At 32.5% G+C, this 24,472-nt stretch overlaps 1 long non-coding RNA gene and 1 other non-coding gene across 2 annotated transcripts; one reads left to right on the forward strand and one right to left on the reverse strand.

Annotated features, from left to right (window-relative positions):
• Positions 1–739: 739 nt before the first annotated feature.
• Positions 740–23,610, reverse strand: LOC143204612 (uncharacterized). Its single transcript, XR_013007645.1, has 3 exons — positions 23,494–23,610; positions 9,080–9,131; positions 740–879 (listed from the first exon to the last, which is right to left on the reverse strand). It is a non-coding gene; the product is annotated as an uncharacterized LOC143204612 (long non-coding RNA).
• LOC143205386 (U6 spliceosomal RNA) lies at positions 4,403–4,509 on the forward strand. The gene has a single exon (XR_013007816.1). It is a non-coding gene; the product is annotated as a U6 spliceosomal RNA (small nuclear RNA).
• Positions 23,611–24,472: the final 862 nt, after the last annotated feature.

A 24,472-nucleotide genomic window follows, 5' to 3' on the forward strand; every position in this document is an offset into this window, starting at 1 on the left:
AATCGTACTAACGTGGAAGCAATACAGCTGCTGGACAGTGCGCAGGATGTCAGAAGATTGAGGCGAACCAAACCATACGAACTTATATAAAGTGTATACCTTTAGTGTAAACTAACATATAGCTTATGTTATTATAAATTTATAATTGAATGGAATACATATTGATGTATTTTCTGGCACTCGCCTTGCTTGTAAAGATTGTATTAAGCGTATCTAATAAAGATTTTATTAAAAAAAAGTTAAAAAACAACATTGGTTTACAAATTCTGGTCGACTTCTTGACCCCACTGATTTGACCACCCCCATAACCAGCACTATATGTTCATTTTAGTACTATAAACTTTTGATCTTACTTAACAACAAACCAGCCCATTATAGCATTAAAATAATAAATAATAAATGATAATATTTCAAAAGGGGATTAAATGGAATAACCATATAGACAGATTAACAATAAAAAAATTAACGCCAAATTAGTTTACGTTAAAATTCCTCATTTAGTAATTCCAAATAAATATTTTAAAAAATAACGTTAACGTCCCACTGATAGGCGATCGATACCTAAAATAAAAACCCAGAACACTGCGTGGTTGTCGACAGCCTTGACTCCAACGAGAGAACATTTCATGGTAAACAATAAGGAGAGTTTAAATGGGCAAGTGGTACGTCATGTAAGCAGGATTCATTTTTACACCACATCTGGGCCAGTAGTATGATACAGGCCGATCTAGAGGACGGTGTAATTAGTAGCCATTTTTCTAACGCGGGAAATTTACTTTATGGGGTGACTGATGGACGATTAAATGCTATCGGTCCTGGGAATCGATGTACAGAAAAGGACATCCGACGTGCGATACATTCCTGTTCATTATTCCATGCCTGTAAAGAACAAAAGTAAATATAAGAAGTGGAAATTTTGCTTTTCCTGCCTAGAAGTCTCGATTATTCTCGTATTATTGATATTTCAACAAAAAAAAGGAGTGTACGACAAGAAGAACTGAAATGATTTTCGCATATTTGACAAAAAAGCTCTTGTGAGTTCAAGACTATTTTTTTTCGATTAGTTTTTATTTCGGGATTCGAGAAAAAAAAACTACTTATATTTTTAACATTATTATTAATTATTCCGCTCCTTCTGGGTGTAATAATTGAGGCTTTCTTTTATTATTGTTCATGGAACCATCAAATTTTATATCTAACACACTTTGGGAAGAATCAAGCACAATTCATTATATGAAATAAATATTGTTAACAAAAAAATTGAACCGACTTCCAAAAATAATTAAGGAAGATTTTTAATGTTTTTAGTACAAAAGAATACATTTTAAAATGAAATATGTGGATAATAATCGTTGTAATAACTAAAAAAAATAAATAAAACTACATATACTACACGCATTTTATATTCTACTATATACACACAATTTAGATTCATATCTATCTAACGCTATTAATCTATTTACAATATTATTTTAATTACTACCAACTGACTACTTTGAAATGAAGTTCCTTTATACTGACATTTGGCACAAAGAAGCGAAACAAAAAAGTCTCCTTTTACCAACTATGGGTTTATCTGGACTGGGCCTAAAGTTTAACGTGGGCTCCGAACCACGGTCCTCAGCATTAAGCTTACCGACTGGCGAGTGACCCACTTCAGAAAACATCCCAGAAGACATCCGGTCTTACCCAGCCTGGTTACTGGCGTGACTGGGATCATTTTCCTAGTCGGATTTTATACTCTTGCCTAGAACATTCACATATTTTAAACAACCACAAACATAAATTTACGACCCTGTCCCAGCAGGATTCGAACCCGCGGCTATCGCAACAGTAGGAGGACCGTCCCATCGCCTTTACCACTGCGCCACCAAGCTGGCTAAATTGACTCTTGAAAATAGTCCATTTTTTCTTCAAAAGCAACGTTAACATCCTTGCCTTATACATAATGTATCCTATACTGTACATCAGTGTCTCCCCTGATCTCTCATACATCAAGATAAAATTATAATAAAATTAAATAAAGATAAATAATAAAAAGTCACTAGTTGCACAAATTAGTTGTTCCAATAAAAATATTATGTAATTAAATAAAAATTGTGACATTTATGTCGTGCCACTATTCTTAACCTACTCTTGACACTAATATATATTTCGCTCAAAAAAATTTCTCAATTTTTCTCAATAAGTGTCCTTTTTAAAAGTGAAAAAAGACAAGAATAACAATATTATAAAATCCATAACGACTGAAATCATACTTCACAGACAGATATTTTATTGCGAAACAGGGTGACGAATACACTGACCTACATCCCACTGTTATAACTAGTGTATACAGCTGACCTATCAACCTCAAGACACACTGTTGTTGCAACATATGCTGACGATGCAGCGGTTTTATAATAACGAGGATCCAATATCAGCCACAAGAAACCTCCAACTTCATCTTAACAAGGTCGAATTGTGGTTGAAAACGTAGCGTATCAAAGCAAATGTGATAAAATCTACCCCTGTAACATTCACCCTTTGTAAAAGAACATGTCCGTCAGTAAAATTGAATAATCATGAACTTCCGCAAGCAGACAACGTTAAGTATCTGGGAATGCATTTTGATCGATGTTTGACGTGGAAAAAACATATAATGACAAAACGCAAGAAGCTTGGTCTTAAACGAAATCCAATATACTGGCTGATAAGGCACAAATCTAAATTATCATTAGATAACAAGGTTTTACTCTATAAGTCAATAATTAGGCCCATTTCGACCAATGGTATTGAACTGTGGAGTACAACTAGCAAATCTAACATAGCTATCCTCCAGAAGTTCCAGAATAAAGTGTTGCGAGTCATCGTCGATACCCCATATTAAGTGTTCAAACACACTTATTCAGCGCTATATTCCCATAGAACCCATAACGAGTGTGATTCGGAGTGTTAGTGCGAAGTACTCTGAAAGACTACTAGTGCATCCCAATGCACTGGCCAAACAGGTAAATCTGCGCGATGATAGTGAAGTGCGTAGACTCAAACGCAAACTACCATACGAACTGATTAATAGACACATAGAGTGAGATATAGTAATCTCTAGAATAAGTCCGAATAGTCTTTAGAATAAGTTCGGTTAGACTTTAGATTAAGTTAGAATAGTATCTAGAATAAAATTAAGATTATAAGTTGTACAGCAGATCACTTACTGAAGCGATCTTCTAATTATCAGGATGGTTATAACATAATACTTATTGCCCACAGGCAGATTGTTGAAGTTCTAATAGATTAATACAAAAATAATAATAAAATCCATATTTTCTTATGGAGTGACAATATTTATTGAACGCACTAAATGACACTGTGTGGTGAATATGATAGGTGAGAAGCAGGATTTGCAACATGGTTATAACATAAAATCACTTTATAACGTCTATTATTAAGTTCAAATGTAATCTATATAGATCTCTCGTGGCGGTAAAAATAGCTCAAATATTAACTAAAAGAAACTAAAAAATCTAGCCTTGAACGACAATTATAATTTCAACCAGGCCTCTGGTAGTTTGACCGTCAAAATGCTGGATATTTTTACCGAACCAAATATTTGTCTATCGTTTCCTTCTAACATTTTGCAAGATTTCGTGACTGTTATGGAACAGGTTTATTCAATTTACGCTCTTATGTAGCCATGAGGTAACTGGCCATAATGAACAACTCAAATATTACACATACATATTATACGCATGTAGCGGTCGTGTTAAATGAATCGTCTAAATTGTATTTGTCCATATCGTTTTGTGTGTATGCACGATTTCTAGGTAAGGTAGTAAAGATTTAGCGAGTTCATAGACTCTTTGTGCTAGGCATTTTGTTCCGAAATATATTGTTTAAAATTTTACGATATATCGATATTTTAAATAATATCAATATATGCACTTTAAAATGTTTTAATCAAAACATCGACGCCCTTTTTTAACAATATCGTTATATCTTCACAAAATTCACTTCGTTTTTATTTTCCATCAAAAACCCCAGGTTTTTAATGTCAATATTTTCTTTGGAAAAATAATGTCTTTGGAAAAAATATCCATATGTCGGCCAACAAATATCGGCGAAAAATCCATATTTTTGAAAAAAATATTAATATATTTGCGGCATCCCTACTATGAACATCATATGAATATGAATTAATTGAAAGAAAGTATCTGTTCCATTTACCTACTGCCAATCTTTTTATAAAATCGTTTTGTATACTTTATATATTTTATTTATTTTTATTACCCTTAATCGCTCAATAATCTACCCAATTGTCCATAAACATTTATTATGATAATCATTAAATGTAAAATATCTTGTCAGTAAGTAATCCTCCGTGTAAAAATATCTTATTCTAAATATTGTTCTAAAATATATAAGCGTACTTGCTTCAGCAGTTCATATACTGAAATTGGAACAATACAAAGAAGATTAGCATGGCCCCTGCGCTAGAATGACATGCAAAATCGTGAAGCGTTCCACATTTTTCTTACTTAAGATTCTCTCTAATCACTATTGGGGAGCACATCGAACATCACTAAACAATATATACACAGCATTAATAAGAAGTAAGCGAAACTATGGTAAACAGTGCTATATTACCTCAACCTCCTCCTATGCGAAGAGACTAGACCTAGTTCAAAATACCGCCTTGATAATTATATTGCGAGCTTTCCGCACTAGCTCGGTTGAAAGCCTACAACGTGAGGCAGAGATACCGTCACTCGGCTCACGGAGAGAATTCCTACTGATAAATTACGCAAGCTCCCTTAGATATTACCCGGAATTAATTCAGTTTGTCTCTTCCTTCTCTGAAAACACAGACAAAATCTTCACAACACGAAGGCATGCATGTCCCAGCTGCGGACCACAAAATCACAGCAATATCACCATAGCAGTTCTCGAATATACCTATAGACTTATTCATGAAGGTTCTGCAAAAAGAAAGAATCAGTCCCTCTATAGCAAAATGGCTCTTCTGGCAGATAATGGAGGAGAACCATCCGAACCATCTTGCCATTTACACAGATGGTTCAAATCGCGAAGACTTCATGGGTGCGGCATACACTTCAAGTCAGCTTGCGGAGAGGGACCTTCAGATAGCCACAGTCAGTCAAGAAATCAAGAGAATTGCAAGGGAGCATGAGGAAAGACTCCACTCTCATACAAATATTGAAATATTGCAACTTTTGGATACCACCACAACAAGACACAGACTCAAAAGGATCAAACTATCTGATCTTGTGTAGTGTTGTGTAGTGAGATGCATACTTTAAAAATTTCAGCAGTGACATGTATAAACATTATTTCACCAAAGACTGAGTTAGGGCTGATGGTTCCTCCTAGTTATATATCTAGATTTAAGTTAGCATAAAGACAAATTGTAGGTTAGACGGAAACGACCAGTAACAATGTATTAATAAATAATGTTAAAAAAATTTGAGGAGCACTTTTGGCTTCCATCTCTAACCAGTATTTTTTCTACGGAATTGCTACAGAACAATACTAATAATAACAGATTCAAAAAGTTCCTTGGAGAGTCTGAGATCACACCATCCCTGATGAATCCACCATCTGGTTACATATATAAGAGAGCTGCCCACAATTTTACAAAAGAAGTGGGTAAGGATTACATATTTTTAGGTTCCCTATCATAAGGGAATACTCCGAAATGAAAATTCTCACTATCTAACCTACCGACTTCGAGATCATCCCAGAAGGCATTCGTTCTTACTCAGCCTGGTTCCTGGTGTGATTGGAATCGTATTTCTGGTTGGATTTGAGACTCCTGCCTTTTGGACAATCACAATCATAAATAATCACAAACATAAATTTACGATCATGCCCTAGCAGGATTCGAACTCCTGATTATCGCAACTGTAGGAACATACCTGTCGTCTCGACTACTGCGCCAACCAAGCTGGCAGGGTTGAGTAGTATTTCAAATATTTGTAATTAAGATGGTAACATTTACTTCTCACTATTGTAATTTGTAATTGGTATTTCAAATATTTATGGCTTCAAAATTGATTTAAACATAAATCCATTTATATCTTATTAATTAGTGCGTTATGCAGGAAATGACGCTGTAAAAATTTGGCAAACGCTGCACCTCTACTCTACGTCAACTTGTCAAGTACGCCAATGTCGTTTAAATTCTTAAATGGTCAATTTCACGAAATTTCTGCGTACTGATTCAGTTTTTTAGTATAAATTTCACCATGGATCATCGAATTCGTTCAAGTCATTCAATACCGCCTTGGACATTAGTTAATATATCACTATCTTATAAAATGCAACTTTTTTTATTATTATATAGTACAGCATAGTACAGGAAAATGTACTGGCTAATTGGAAGGAAATCACAATTATTAGTACATAATAAATTGCTATTATATAAGTAAATATTGAAACCTATATGGACAAACGGTGTTCAATTATGGGGATGTTCTGCAAAGAGTCACATTAATAAAACACAAATTGTTCAGAACAAAGGCCTGATCGGTATTGTGGGGGCACCCAAATACTATAGGACTGATTACCTACATCGAGACTTTCAGATACCCACAGTCAGTCAAGAAATCACGAGAATTGCAAGGGGGCTTGAGGAAAGATATTACTCATTCTCATACTAATATTGAAATATTGAAATATATATTGAATATTGAAACTTTGGTATACCACCAGAACCGGACACAGACTCAAAAGAATCAAACCATCTGATCTTGTATAGTGTTGTATAGTGATATATATATATATATATATATATATATATATATATATATATATATATATATATATATATATGAGGAGTACCAGAAACTGAGTTAGGGCCGATACCTAGACAAATTGTATGTTAGACGGAAACTACTAGTAACAATGTATTAATTAAATAATAAAAAAAAAAAAAATATAGTACAGCTTATCAGAAGTAAATCATAATTAAACGACTTATTTGAAAAGTTTCTCAGCCATACAACTATATTTTGAAGGATCATCGTGTTTAAGTGTTAAAACCAATTGCTACCGCTTTCAACAATATTCAGGACAACAACATCTACTTTAATATCTGTAAGAACCAGAGTATACCAGCTGCAAGATTGCAGTTTCATAACTTATTATTGCATCATAACTAAAATAGAGCGTAGAAAAACAGATTTGATAAATTTTTTGAACTGTAATATGAAATAAATAGAGCCATATTGATATCATGCGATAATTCTAGATATAACATGCGTTGGTTATCAGAAAGCATACTGACAGATGAGAGGCAAATAATTTAAAATCTTACAATTTATGTCTTGTTAATTTGCATAAAAACATGAAATAATGCCTGGGAATAACAGAAGTAGCAGTACTAGTTACATCACAAGTTTATGCTTATCAGGACCTGTAAAAAGATTACTTTCATAGCAGGTTTTATTCATCCCTAACAAGAGGCTTGGCTGATTATGAGTACATTTAAAAATTTAATGTTCATGAAAGGAAATTCATCTTTTACTAATGAATAGACCGAGCTGGATTAATTATATTATATTTACGAAACCTAGCAGTTCACTTATTTTGTATTAAAAAAGTTCTAATAATGTATTTTTTGTATTAAATACACGACTTAACAATATTTAATATTTGCTGATAAAGAAATATGTAATAAAGAAAAAGCAAGAACTGGACTTAAAATATAGGAAAATGTATTGGTTAATTGGAAAAAGATCACAATTACATAATAAAAATGTAATAAAGATAATACCTAACAAAATAAAGTAGTTCTTCTAGAGATATACCTAGATTTATAGTAAATGTAAATTGTAGGTACTCGTAACAATGTAAATAATAAATTTAAAAATAAATGTATTTCAAATACATGCGAGGTAGTATATTGTAATTTGTATTTTAATTGAACCATAGTCCACGTCTGTTTGTGGAACTTGAGAACAATGTAAGATGTTAGAGATTCACAGAACTGAAGGGAGAAAACCATCTATAAATAAGTGATTCATCAAATGCTAAGTAGATGAAATTAAGAATTGCATCTGAGATAGGATTATTATTAAAATCAACACTGACAGGTGGGATATGACTTAACACTATCACCCTAAATTTTAAATGTGTTTGATGGGTTTCGGATTCCTTCGAATCAAACCACAAAAGTAATGAATATCGAATTTTTATGGATCCATGGTTAGCGTCTATTTACACTGAATAATATATTAATAGTAAATGGAAAACTATTATTTTATGTATAAAAATATCAAAACCATCAAGTTAGGTTGTTTAACATTTGCTTAAATGGATACTTCCCATTCTCGCTAACAGATATCGCTGATCGAAATACATGCAGGCGCCAAATAAAAGCAAAAAAACTTGATTAATTCAAATTGCATCATATCTGCGTCAAAAAACAATAAAACAAAAGCTAAACGACGCCCAATAAGCATCTATGCGCCAAACAAATAGAAAAAAAGAACCAACTAATTTAAAGTGCTGTAAATTTAAACTACTAATAAAAAGAGAACACAGCCGAGCTTGACCCCATGGTTCGGCCAATGTTAATCTAAGACAATTGAAGGCAGCAGCTGCTGTGTTTAACTTATCCCAATCTAGCTAAATTAGTTAAAAAGGAGACATGTTGTCAGCTCGTGATAATCGTGTCATATTCTGCTTTATTGCCTTAATAAGGAACAAGAATTAGTAGCAGTTTGGTGTGTTTTAAATGCGTTTTGTTTTACATATAATTATGGTTGTGGTTGAACAGCTTTTCTAATTGGTTTACTAATACGGAATGTTTCTCTATATGTTGATAAATTATATTTTATAACATTTACAATAAAACAATATTTTATCATTTAATCTTCAAAATATATATTGTTAATGATTTGTAAATATTATTATGTTATTCCAGTCTATTCTCTTTTATTATTTTATAATATTTTTACCTTAATCTCATAACTTTATTATCCATTTTTTTAAACTCATATTTTTTTATATTACTTAACAAATAGGTGGCTTTGGTGAATGGTTTTATATTTCACTGTAATAACTCGTTTATCATACTTACCCAAATGTCAAGAAATGTACCATCCTATGACAAAAAGGTCATTTGCGGTTTCCTGGTTGTCCGAAAAACAAAAAGATTATGTCACAAAAACAAGTCAAGTCAAGTATAAATGAAAAATAGTAGTAACATATGTTCTTTACGCCTATCTAATAAAAAATGTTATATTAAAAATGTATTCCTCATCTTTCGGACAGATTTTTTTTTTGAATTTAAATTTGTTTAAAAAGATCCTCTGCGATTTAAAGAGCTTATAAGAGCAGAGCTGAGGCTTTGAACCAAAGTTTATTATGTTAATTCATGAACACTCTTACCCAATGATTTTCAAATTAGCTCGAAAAAAAATTCAATACACTATTTATTTTAATTCTAACAAAATATTTATTCATTTGTCCGTTAAAATATATGTAGAGAAAGCTTGTTACAGGTCTTAAATGTTACAAATTAATCTTATTTAATCTGGAGACAGGAACACAATAAAAACTGTTTATGCAATGAGATGAGAAGAAAAGGGGACAAGGATATGTTATGACTGTAACCGGAGTAACATTAATATATTTCGTAACTATTTGAACTAAAAATATTTATAGAAAATATCCAGTACATTTTTAATGTCTGTGTACACAATATGTACACAATGTCTGAAAGATTCTTTGCTAAAATGGGTCCCAGATTTATCTGGGGTGGTGACTAGAACTCCAAGAATACTTAGCTTAGGAAGAAAAAAGAGGAAGACGTCTCCTAATCAACTGGATATTATTATGAGAAAAATTTATATAAATATAATGTTATAATCATTGACACAGAAGTAAATTTAAGTAAAAATATATTTACGGTCGAAAACCTTAATCTTAATAAATGAATAAATTGAAGAGTCTTGTAGAAATGTTCACAAACAACAATGTCAATAATATTACCCACAATAGACAAGAATTTTTCGCAGAAAACAACTAAAACTATAAATAAGCCACAACCGCTCAAACAGCTCCTATTAGGGACAACTTAGGAAGGTGAATCCAGAATCATTGCCGACTTTTTAAGTAATTTTCTTCAACAATTCTCGGAGTCTGACCAGGAATAGACGGCCGTAATAAAAGAATACTTAAAGCACATCCCCAAATGCAAATTCTAACCAAGGGGCATTATCCATGTTATGCGCCTTTGCATTTATAAAAGTTTTTCTCTTTCTCGGACCTCCAAATATTAACAAAGCCCGTTGACCAACAAATGATATTCCGTCAATTATCAAACGAGCTAATATAAAATATTTTTAACAAAAAATAGAACCGACTTCCAAAAATAAATAAGGAACTCAATCAAAATTTAAAAATAATAAAACTTTGATGTTGAACACAAAAAAACATTTTAAAAATAAAATATGTACATAATAGTCGTAATAACTAATTAAAAATGAACAAAAACCTTATTTAACCTCTCTACTACACGTATTTTATATTCTGCTATATAGACACAATTTAGCTTAATACCTATTCTTCTATTTACAATATTATTTTAACTACCACCAATTGATCAGTTTGAGGTTGGTGTCGAACCCAAACTGTTTTATTAAATTAAAAATTATTTAATTAAATAAATATTAATAATTAAATATTAATTTAGATTTGTTTTGCTCGTAATTTAATTTTTTGTATATATCACAAAATTATATCATTACTTTTGTATTGTTTGGGCTGGGCACCGAATTCAAACTGATCAGTTGGTAGTAGTTAAAATAATATTGTAAATAGATATATAAGTTTAGGTAGGTATTTAGCTAAACTATGTGTATATAGTAGAATATAAAATACATGTAGTTGATAGGTAAAATAAAGTTTTTGTTTATTTATATTTCGTTATTGCAACGATTATTATATACTTAATTATATTTTATTTTATTTTAAAGTGTTTTTTTTTGTGTAATAAATCTAAGTTTATTTATTTTTTAATTTTTAGTGAGTTCCCTATTTATTTTTTAAGTCGGTTCAATATTTTTGTTAAAAATATTTTATTTTACTCTTTTTAGTGAAAAGTAGGAATAAAGAAACAATGATTGAAATTAAGGAGTGCTTAAGGCACCCGGGTCCGTTACCTAGTCTAAGTGATTTGACAAATGTTGAACGGTCTCCGATATCAGCTCAGCAGTAACATTGTATACAAATATCTGATTATAGATAAAAAATATGTGAAAACATTGTAGGTGCCTTTGAATTTTTTTTGACTTCCCCCCTTTTCTCCAAACAGACCCTGAATTGGTTCAAATGGGACCATCTTGGAAATGCACTCTCTCGAATAAAAAAGAATTTTGAAAATCGAAAAAAATCAAATAATATTAGAAGTATCGCTTAAAAAAATCAAACTTCATATATAACCCTCGTATATACATGTAACGCTCATCATATAATTTTATTCCGCGCGCAATCTAATTAATGCGCTTCTGACGATTTTGATTGAACAGTCACTTTTTTTTCGTAACTGTTGAAATTGTCCTTGCGATTCTATTTTCAGGTACATTTCTCTTCAGTTAATTTTTCACACCTCTGCGACGGGCGTGATGAATGAGTAAGCAAAGGAAAAACGCCAGAATCATTTCGTTTTCGGCGTCTTCAGGCTCTCGTCGACAATGAGATTACCCAAGTTTATTTTTTCTTATTTATTGCGTAACCGTCACGGTCATTAGAGGAGCTAGTTCTGCAATTATCTCTGAACAATACCCGGATCAGTCAATGAAAGATGCGCGGTGCGATGATAGGTCGGGTTTTTTGTTGTTGTTGGGAAATTTGGCCGTTTGTTTTGGTTTTAACCTTTTTTCGAGCATCATTAAACGTGAGCTAAATGTCGGAAAGAAAGCGAAATGATTTAATTTGAGGAAACAGAGCAGACTTTTGGTGACTACTACTTATTGTTGTTCAAAGTACTCGCCACGATGATCGATACACTTTTGCATATGCTTAAACCGATTTTCAACGCATTTATTCCATTTCGAATGAGAGATCTTCAAAACATAATTTTTGATCGCTTCAATTGCTTCTTCGGGCGATGAAAATCGTTGACCACGCAGTTTATTCTTCACGGATGGGAGCAAAAAGAAGTTATTTGGTGCCAAATCAGAGCTGTACGGCGGATGACCCATCAATTTGATATTTTCAGTACTCAAAAAGTATTTTGTTTGAGAGCTCGCATTGTTATGATGAAGAACAATCTGGCGTCTCTTGTTTGTTTTCCTTATTTCACCGAATACTTCTGGCAAACAAATGGTTGTGTACCAATCAGAATTTACTGTTCTACGATCATCTAGGGGCACTGTTGCAATATGACCAGTTTTCCCGAAGAAACAGGCCACCAATTTCTTTGAAGTGCTTCGTGCGCGAACAACTTTTGTTAGATTTGGTTCATCTTGGAACACCCATACAGCTGCTTACTTTCGAGCTCATACGAATATATCCCTGATTCGTCACCTGTAACGATTTTATAAACGTCTTTCGAAGCACCGCGATTGAATTTCTTAAACATTTCTTTGCACCAATCGACATGAGCCTTTTTTTGAGCTATTATCAAATTGTTTGGAATCCAACGCGAACATAATTTTCACACAGCTAAGTGTTCGTGTAAAATCACATATATATATATGGTGGAACTAATGCTTATGTGATGGAGCTTCATCGCTAAAAGTCAAATTATGTTGATTGATGCACTCTTGTTGTGGATAATCCACGTCGACAACAGTGAAAAATCATAGCACGAAAATGTTCACGATTCAGTTCCATTTTGTGCCAAGACGAAACATTCAACTCAATATAAAATTAACAATTAGCGTCCGTACCACAAAATGTTCTGAGTACGTATATAGTCAAAAATGTCAAACTTTACGATGGAACCGTCAGATAGACTCGTCATGTAAGCAGTGTTCCCAATTCCCCGAAATATAAATAGTGACCCTCCTATTATTATCCTTACTGGTTCAACATTATATCCATTGAGCAACAAGTATTTCTTATAATAACATGTAGAAAATACCTTCATTACATAGAACAGTCAACCAGATTTATAGTCCATCCAAAATGACACGTCATAAGTCATGTCATCAAGATGTTTAACTTCTTTCCGGTCGAAATATGTAAATTCATTTTAGAATCAGACAATATTTTCCTTCTCATTTTATTCCAGTTAAAAATAACCAATAGGCCAATATACCGAATGGTCACTTATGGCAAGATAATAATAAAAATAATGTTAAAACAAGAAAAGTTGATGGGAAAAAGTAAACATTGGAATAACAATTGATGTGAGTATATATTTAATATACGATAACCATAGGAAATTTTATCTAGAGCATAAAAGATTAAAGTGCCCAGATATGTGTGTAATTGTTCAGAATATACACGAGCATTTTCTTAAAATGTGCGAAGAAAGAAATTTTTTTTTATTACTCTTCGTGAGTCCACAATCTGCCCTATTGGCAATAAGTATTTCTTCTGTTTATATTATATATACATGGCATGTAGAAAATCACTTCATTAAGCAATCTTCTGTATAAAATATTATCTTAATTAATTAGTCTTATTCTAATGCTTATTCTAAACTCTACATATGTCCAGTAATCAGATCAGGTGGTGTTAAACGTTTTAGTCTACGCACTTCACTATCACGTCGAATATTTAGCTGGTTAGCGAGTACATTGGGATGCACTGACACTCTTTCGAAGTACTTCACACAAACACGTTGAATTACACTCGTTATAGGTTCTAGAGGAATATCGCGTTGTATCACTTTATTTGAAATATAGTACGGAGCATCAACAATGGCACGCAACACCTTATTTTGGAACCGTTGAATGATGGATATATTAGATTTGCTAGCGGGACCCCATAGTTGAATTCCAAGAAAAAAATAATGCTAACTTTTTTACAGACATGGCAAATGCTTGAGGGAGTTGGTAACGGAACAAACTGAGATATATAGTGATCTTAAAATGACTTTAGGAAACATTGTGCCGGAGAAAATAAGAACTAGGTGTAGGAAAATATGCTCTCTAATGAAAGTAAAATATATTACTTCGATTGTTAATTAGATGAATTGGGTTTCCAGAGGATACGACTATATAAAAAACGTGCCTAAAACACTAACACATAGCTGGTATGGAAAAGAGTTCAATGTTAATATAATAAAACAAAACCCTAACCTACAAATAATTATAACTGTATAATTAATTACAGTTTCAATAATATAATTAATTATAAGTCCTTCAATAATATATAGATGTATTATAATGTTAAAATAAATTATATTTGAATACAGTGTTTTGGCCCAATTATTTTATTTAGATTACAATTTTTGTTGTATCTGTGTCAAAACCAAAATTAAATAAAACTCACAGTTATTGCGGCAATATGGCGACATCTTGACGTCATCAATTCAGACGAGAGTTCGCTGTTTTAATGATCGGACTATAGAAGGCGATATGAGACTCATATGAGAAGTTGTGGAACTATACAGAAGTGTGGATGTTGTGCACTAGAAAGTACAAGTGGGGATATTTCTTGGGATTTTTCTAATTTATTTTTTAGAAAAACTTTCTATTTATAAAAATATATACATGATAATAACAATATAAACAGTATTCAACATTTGAATACTATGTTGTGGATTAAATTGTGAGTTTCACAATCACTAGAAAGTACATGTGGGAATATTTTTAGCGAATTTTTTTTAAATAAAAATATATACATAACATTAATACTATAAAGATTATTCAATATTTGAATGGCAAATAAAATAACATAAAACACTATATTATGTGAAATTGATTTTTAACAAATAAGGATAATTTTTCATTAGACCAATAATTTAATTTTAGTTATGTAAACCATATAACTTTTAATCTGTTGTGTTTTAATTTGGTTTGTGAATACTTTTTTCCTATTATTATGGGCTTAAATTTAATATCATAATACTTATTCGATAAAGTACTGCAATGTAAAGACACTGCAATGTAATATCTACAAAATATAATGAGAAATGCTACAATATATATATATATATATATATATATATATATATATATATATATATATATATATATATATATATAAACAAATATAACAATTATGGTACCTAGTTGCGTGAATAATATGTTATGCATCCGAATTTGGACTTATCCTTTCTGAACTTTATATTCTCTTATATATATTTCTTGGAACTATATAGTTCGATTCTATATAACCATATAGGTTTAAGTATTATTAAGTATTTGTAGAGTAACACTTTGTTATCTAATGATACATTGGATTTGCGACCGATGAGCCAATATATTTGTCACAGTTTAAGTCCTACTTGCTTCCGTGTTAAAAGTATGTGCTTCTTCCAAGTTATGCGTTGGTCTAGATGCATGCCAAGATATTTAGTATCCACAGTTTGCGAAAGTTGACAATTATTGATGTTTACTGCTCACCCTGTTCATCCACGGATGGTAAAAGTTACATTAAAAATATTTAAGCCACAATTTATTTTATTTATGTCTGTTTAGAGCTTCTTTGATGCTTTTATTGTATCTTTATGTGAGCTTAAGACTGCTGTCTCATTTCCATATGTTAGGAGTAATGATTCTTGTGGGTGCTAGACCAGCTATATATGGGGGAAGAATTATCGGATCCAGTACACCGTGAAACTCCTGAATATATTGGATGAAATCATCATCATCAGCATGCTCATTTTCTTGCTTTATGATAAAACAACAGAGATTTTGCGAGGCAAGTCTTTAGCAATAGAAAATGAAGATGATGAGAGCGCTACTAAATGAAAATCTATTTAAAATACCAGAAAACTCAGCAGGGTTATTAAATGTTGAAAAATAAATCTTAGTTAAGAAGCCTTTAACATTACTAAATGCTAGGAGAATTAGATTCCATATGAACTGATACCCAGAGACATTAAAACCGATTTTAGATAACAACCGAAAAATAGCTTCGTGGTTATGGTAGAAAAGAATAGGCCTTTGGTACAGTTTTCTTAATTATGATGAATAGTGATTAAATTATGATAATTAACTAAAACTCATGAAAGCTGTATAGTAAGTTCAGTGTAATCTATACCAAACTACCTGATGAGGTCGGAAGACTGTGTTGTATTTTAAGCTGCTAAAATACGGGACAAGAAATAAGGCTCTAGGTCTGTCTTATTATTATATAAAATTTGATAGTAATTATATAATGATAACTATTACTGTCTATAATTAATTTGTAATCAATGAATATTATCTTGTTTTAGTCATCTTGCCAGTTATTTCCTTGAATTTTTCTAGACTTTCCCTTGAAAGCTCTACTATTAGTGTTCTCTCTTGGGCACTTGTATTATCTATTGTATCTACTCTACAACTGTATATTGCTTGACAATAGAGGACCTGCTAAGATCCTTGTAAAAGCTAAGCCGTATTATAAACTTACTAATATAGACTTTAAAAACAATAATAAGAATTATTTATCATCAACTTTTCACATATATATGCTCAATTTTTTGCCCTGTTATACGTTTCTTGTTCCTCAATGTGTCTCTTCGTTTGTTTTAAAGTTAAAACGATAAGTCTATCCTCTTCTATCATGGATTTTTAATTTTATTTACCATATCTATATAGTTATTTCTTATATCTAGCCTCATTTCCGTTATAATTTACATGATTTTGTGCTGTCCATCTTGGACCCAATTCTGTTTTTGTATTACTTGTTTCATATCTTCTGTTTCTCTGCTCTGTCTCTTCAGTTTGAGAATTGAGCTTGATAGTTTTTCCACAATATCTCTTAACACCTTTTGTATATTTTCCTTTTATTTTTATTACGGTCCCATCTTCAATAAAATACAAAAGATATAAGATATTACTGAGTGGGTATAAACGATGGGGAAATCCACAACCAAAAATTGTAATATATGAAGTTATTTTGTTCGTATTTTTTTCATTTAATTCTACAAAAAAAAACCATGGTCCGATGTTATTTCTATTTCTCTTTCTGTGGCGTTTGGTATGCCCTTGAGCATCTCACCTCGCTATATTATGTAAATACAGATAATGTATGGAGAAGATTTCATCAAAATAAAACCTTGAAATTTCATATTAGCTTCGTATAAGCGACGTTTAGAAGGTAATAGCGTTCGATGTTTGATATTAAAACGACTTAAATATGTTAAACATGTATTCGAATGTCTTCAGCATTTTAATTGTTTTCGGCATAGTTTCGACAATGATATAGATATGCTTGCATTTTATATCCATACGGGGTTGTATATATTCATCAAATATAATAATAAAAAAATTATGCATTTTTCCCTCATAATTTGCTTATTATATATTTATGAATAAAATAATAAATAACAAAAAACATTATAAAACTTACTTGATCCTTGATCAATGTTGCATTTCAACTAAAGCATGTCCTAGAAGTTTGGAAGATGGTTTAATGATGATGGCATGATTCCAAAATCTGGAAGCCCACCAAATGATATAAAAGCCTAGGAAAAATCTTGTTCAAACGCATAAAACCGATTTTAAACAGGAAGAACCTAACAACAACACACCAGTTTGGGTTTATTACGTATACCACAAAAAGTTCTTTGCGACTAATTCTTTACTGTACTTAATATATTACTTACATTTACATACCAAATACTATAATTACAATGGCTACACTTGTAGATAATGCAGAGTCTTACTGCCAAAGAAACTACAGCAAGTCAGTTACAACATATATAGTTGGACTAAAACTTGAAATATTAAAATTAAACAAAATAAATCTGTGTATCTACCAATAACAATAAGTAATACTATCATTCAATATGGCAATAACGCTAAGTATCTCTGTATTGACTAAAGCCTATATGAACTTATGGTATTTAAGTGCAGGTATGTTTCGCGAGAAACAATGTAAATAGACTTCAAGTTTTCCAGAACAAAATCCGAACACTTTTAGAGCTTATGGTGAAGTCGTCCATGATCGTCCATGATTTTTGATGCCAAGGCCAATTTTTTTAATTAATTATATGCTACATTAGATATGGTTAGCACAATCTTAATTTACAAATTAATTTATTACTGCTGTTCTGTTGTACTTCCATTAATACACAACTAAGACGAGTATGGGATTAATATATCAATATGTTTTTCCCAAATTAAAATAGAACTAAACTACTTAAGCTAAAGTTAAGAATACATTTATATACTAGACAAGTTCGTGTAGTTTGGTTTGCTCCAATCTTCTGATTTCTTACGTGATGTCCAGTAGGTGTACTACTTCCACGTTGCTGTGATTTAGAGACCGAATTTCATTTTTAAGGCTAAATCTTTGATCACCTTGGGTATCCATTTGAGTTCGAGATCATAGTGCAGCCCTTCGTTGCTTACGCAGCGGTAAACGTTGCTAATTAATCGTATAACTTTGTTTTGGTTGCCTTGGCTTACTAGTTGGTTTGATGTTTTAGTGCAACCCCATATTTGCACATCATGGGTCTAAATTGGCTTTATGATTGACTGATAAATTCCGTATTCCGAGCTATTTAGATGATCTGCTTCAGGAATCGGGAATCCGTTAAGTGATATAATTAGACTTTTGTCGTTTCGCCGCAATGCCAAATTAACATGGACAGATTTGGAGCTGTTAAGCTGTATTTTGTAGTCTACAGTCCATTTGTATATCTGTTTGACAGCTAATTGTACTTTTTCTACAGCCTTGGCGGAGATACATTTTTTGCTATGATAACTGTATCGTCGGAAAATGTTTCAAGTACGGTTTCTTTTGTTGTTCGAATATCAGCAGCATAGATCAGATATAGAAGTGGTTCCAAGTTTCTACCCTGTTTAACTCCAGCCGAAATAGGTTTAAGTGTTGAGAATGCCCCTTCATGTAAGACTGCAAATTTTCTTTCGGAGAAATATGATTCCAGTAGTAGACAGTAATTTCGCGATAACAATTTGCTCAGGTTTGTAGATTAATCCCAAATATCATACCCGGTCAAAAGCTTGTTCGATGTCCAGGAATATTGCAGGGAAGTTTTTCTTTCCTTCGAGTGCCTTTTCAACAACCGCTGTTACTCTCTGTAGTTTGTCAATTGTCGAGTGGTGATTTCGAAATCCAAACTGGAAATTTGCTATTTCTAAAAATAGTTTAATACGTTTTAGATCCAACTGCTCCGCTGGTTTGTGAGTACTTTTAGTTATAATTATTCAAGCAACCCTTAAACATTCCGGAACATACTTCAGCCTCAAACGGACATTGAACATATAAGTTAACATGAATATTGCTTTCCGTAACACCTCTTTCAATAACCCAAGTGACATATAATTTCCATGAAAAATTCGTAGAATTTCGTAGATTCGTAGAATTCGAAGAACTCTATTGGAAAAAATCATATTTATAGTTACACCGCGCTGATAAACACAATTTATATCTATTGTAGATTCTATATAATTCATTTGGAATACGTTAGCTAAATGTTAATAATTTTAGCTTTTTCATCGTCTAACACATTCATCTCGATCATTTTTAATAGACGGTACTCTAATAATTGGATTTTTTCCGAGTTGCTTTCCATAGCGAGTAATCTTTCGAACAAACTCTGTTTATATTCTTTAATCTTTTGATTTGTCTCATTACCAATTCCATTACATATTGTTCTGTGCCGTACTCTTCTAGCTTTTCCTCTTTCTTTTATCAATTTCCTAATTTCAAGGGAGTAATTTAAATCATATTCTGATTTGTCTCTTGATCTCGAGCATCGATGTCTCTCGATGTCGTCGTAGCTTCTTTTGTAGCAGGACGCATTTGTTCAACTATATTTCGGATTTGCTGCTCAAGATCGTCTGGTCGAAATATATAATGGACAAACAATTTTGAAAATGATTAGATGCAATAGGAAAAATCCAAAAGGGGGTAAAATACCCAACTACCCCACAAATTGACTGAAAATGTTATTTCGAAACGTTTTCACATATCTGTTTCATTGCCTCCATGCTTGCAAGGGAAAAAGGGAGAGTTTAATGTGACGGGTTGTAAGTGGCGATAAAAAGGGGATAAACTACGATCATTCCAAGCATCAGGGTTTGTGCAGGGGAGCCAGCCAGTGCATATATTAAAAAATAATCGCATATAAATCGATATAATTAAGCTGAAATGTATATTCTAATCAAATACTGAATCGCCCAATTAATTCAAGTTACTGATAATGAAAGAGGAGGAACTATCTACGTGGAATAATGGAGACGTTTGTCTAGAATGTCTGGAACACTTTAAGACTCTCGGACGCTCTCGGTGGATCGATATTGTATGAATATTGTTAGAGAGATGCACGTTTTGCATGCAAAGAACTGATTCTCCCATAGAACGCAACTTGAGTTGCTTGTAAAATGTAAACGGTATTTGATTATTCGAAAATAAAATGTGTACTTCTTTATCTTGTAATACTGTACTTCTAGGCATCTAAACGGAATACTCATATAGTTTGAAGGAATGTTCGTCGGGTCGGTCAGTCGGTCGAAATGTGTTACTGCCGCTACGATTATTTGTCAGAACACTCACTACTATTTTTGGAAAGAATTTGCACGGGAACTAAAAACACTGGTTGAATCAAAGTTGTTTATTTTAACTTATGATTGATACATCTGGTCGATAGGAGAATTGAAAGGATATTAGGTTAGGTAGAGGAAGTACGGTAGCGCTGTGGAAGTGGTACTGTTACAAGGGGACGGAGAAAAGAAAAGAGAGCGAGACGTCGTCGTGATGGTCTTTTATCGCCTGGAACTGCATGGTACCAATCCACCGGCGTTGCCAACCTTTGTGCTTACTGGTGGTGAATTCGTGGTGGCCTATAGGGGCGTGGCGGTCGCAACAAGTTAAATAAAAGTTTCTACAATTTTTTATTAATCTTCGTTAATAGAACGTCAACAATCTGCCCGTCGGCAATAAGTATTATTATATGACTTCAGTTATATAATATAACTATCCTGACATGTATAAGATCACTCCAGTAAGTGATCTACTGTACAACTTATAATCTAAATCTTATTCTAGATACTGTCCTAACTTATTTTATAGCGTGCCCTAAATTACTCTTAACATTATTCTCTAGTGTCTATTAATCAGTTCGTAGGGTAGTTTGCATTTAAGCATACGCACTTCATTGTCATCGCGCACATTTAACTGTTTGCAGAGTGCATTGGGATGCACTAGTAGTCTTTCAGAATACTTCGCACTAATACTCCGAATCACACTCGTTAACATATTCTTCTACAATAGGTGAATGTCACATGGGTAGATTTTGCCTCATTTGCTTTTATATGCCACGTTTTCAATACGTTGCAACAGTGGTTTTGCAACAACAGTTTCATGAGGTCGGTAGGTCAGCTGTATATAACTGTTTTATGGGCAACAATGGGCCAAGAACACTGTCCTGCCGAATACCCAAATATATTGGGTGTAGGTCAGTGTATTCGTCACCCTGTTTAATATTAAAATTTCTGTTTGTGGGGTACGATTTCAGCAGTTGAAAGTGTATATGGGGAAAAAGTTTTTTAACATGCAGTCCTAAGATGTGGCACACTACACCTTGTCGAAGGCCTGAGAAATATCGAGAAATGGAGCGGAGCAATATTTTATATCATTAGGTTTTTGTTAATTTGGTTGACTAATCTATGTATTCGTTCTGTTGTTCCATGTTTATTACGGAAGCCAAATGGTCTGGAATAATATTTCTCTCACCTGCCATTGTTTTGTGTTTCCTAATGTATAATTTTTCGATTAGTTTAGAGATCACAGTCAACAGGCTTATAGGACGTTAAGAGGTCTTATGATATTTTCCAAGTGCCATGAAAGTAATTATGTCTTAGCATGACATTAAATATGAATGATATTAATTTGATGCACTTTACTGACAGCTCTTTTAAGATTGGTTCTCGGGTCAAGACCAGAAGCTCTTTTACAATTAAGTTCTTTACGTATTGTTTGTATAACTTCCTTAACAGTAAATCTCTCATGTGGCATATCCATTTCAAACGGAGTGTTAAGAAAGTCAACTATGTTATTTTCTTTTGTTGCGAATATTTCAGACGGGTATGGATCAAATACTGTCTTTAAATGTTTACAGAAAACTTTCTCTTTATCTTTATCATTCCTAGCTCAGGTATTGTTATCAATTTTAATGGATGGATAGGTTTTTTAATTTGTTTTGTTACTTTCCAGAGAGAATATTCCGTTGTATCAGTTGGTGTTAAATTTTCTAAATAGTTTTAAATTCCTTGATTTCGTTCCTTATTTATTAATAGCTTTTTTTTGTTAAAACTTTTTATTTATTTCTCTTCTATGGCCTTGTTGAATTTTTTCTTATTTTCCTCTGTTCTGATTAGTTGCCAGGTTTTTTGCAGTTTTCTCTATTCGGTAATTTTTCGTTTAATTATAGATGAAATATAATCAAACTTTTGATATGATGCGCTATTAGGTGTTGGGTACCATGCGGCCTCTTTTATAGACTTTTTTGCTGCTATTTCTATATCTCTTTCTATTTTGAGAAGTATATCTAGAGATATTAAACTGTCTAACTTCTCTCTAAATAATGGCCGGTTAGTTTTGGTGTTATGCAAAGAAAGTGGTTTTGTTTTTTTGAGAAAATTGGAGTTCACTGTTATAATAACTGGTGAGTGATCAGTATGATTGGTGTCAATATTTTTTGTAACACAAAAGTCTATGGTATCGTGAATTTTATTTCTATCTGACGGCCAATATGTTGGTTCACCACTAGGGATATGCTGTAAGTTATGTGCCTTCATTGCTTTGACCAATTCTCCGACTTTTGCTGTTATTAATCTAGGACCCCACATTACATATTTTACATTGTAGTTTCCTTCACACTCATTGTTAATGGCCCGTGCACTTCTTCAATGGTTACACTGGTGGCTTGTAAATATTCCTCGCTAAATTTGTCTCTCTCATGTGCTTTATCATCTGGGTGTTCTGTGTGATACAGCTTTTATTTCGGAATCCGTAAATAATTTCTATCAGTGAAATGTGTTTTGGATACCATCATGCTATGAATATTTTGTTTATATAAGAATATTGTAAGCTCCCTAGCATATTGCTGGAGTCCATTGGCATTTCCGATAGCTATTTTGTATTTGCTGTAATGGTTATCAGTTATTAGGATGGTTTGGTAAAGGCGACGGTGAGTAAATTCATTCTACAATTTGAATTATGTTTTTCTTGAGTTTCCGAAAAATATACAAGTAACAGAATGGAAATAAAAATATTATCGCGTCGATTATTGTTAATAAATCACAAAGAATGTGTGCTGATGGTGGTGATGTGAATCACGCTACACAAACTATTAATGGTTATGAAAGTATAGTCACGTTATGATGAGGAATAACTATGCGTTTAATTTTTTATTACCTCTGCTGGTTTTTATGCCTTCTCTTCTCTCCCATTAATATTTAATCATTCTCCGTCCTTCGTCGATTCACGTGACCAGCTCGCACACAATAAAGATATAAATCTCGTACGGGCCCGAACTCCCCCAACCTTTAAATCAGCTACTTTAAAGTCTTAATGTCGACCGATTGTACGTCATCTTAGTATTCAGCGGCCGGCTCCCGGGCGGACATTGTTATTCAACGTCGTCAGTCAGTTGTTTCGTCCAAACGTCAACATACGCGATAGAAATAAACATGGCGTTTTGAAGAAGACCGAGTTGCGGCACTTGCGCTTCGATTTTTCACTTTCCTATGACCAAATCGGCAACGGCTTGAAACAGTTTATGTAATTATTCTCCTTTTTTCTCTCGTGGCACCATTAGGTCGACCTAAATTCGACGGTACCACATTAAAAAGTGAAATGATTCACTATCTGATTTAATTGGAATTTTTAACATGAATTATTTATCACTGGTAATAATAATGTTATGAAATTGGGCGAGAATTGTTTTGATGTCTAACCTGTATTTATTTTAATTCCGTATTCAGAGAAATCGATGCCATATATTTTATTTAAACTAGGTTTGTGGAAGAAGTAATTACGGTTTTTCTTAATAGAAGGGGTGTTCTAGCCTACACATTTGAAAAAATCGATTTTTTTTCAACCAATCGGAAATATGTCCTTAATGAATTTTTCAAAACGAATTATTTAAGTTATATACTCTATCCAATATTACGGGGACTCATGTGATCATGATGTCGAATATATTATGAGAACCGAAGTTTATAATTTCATTTTAAAATCAGTATTTTAGTTTACACTATTTTCCTTCTCATTTTATACCAGTTAAAGAGATACAAGCTGTCTGAAGCCTCCGAACATGTAACCGAATCTGCTTATAAAATTCGGCTGGATGTCAAACCTAATCAAATACAATAATATATGGTTTGGTTTTGTT

This window comes from Rhynchophorus ferrugineus, unplaced genomic scaffold (genome assembly GCF_030347505.1).
Source record: "Rhynchophorus ferrugineus isolate W39M unplaced genomic scaffold, kcgeb_rfMv2 rfM11, whole genome shotgun sequence".
Lineage (NCBI taxonomy): Eukaryota > Metazoa > Arthropoda > Insecta > Coleoptera > Curculionidae > Rhynchophorus > Rhynchophorus ferrugineus.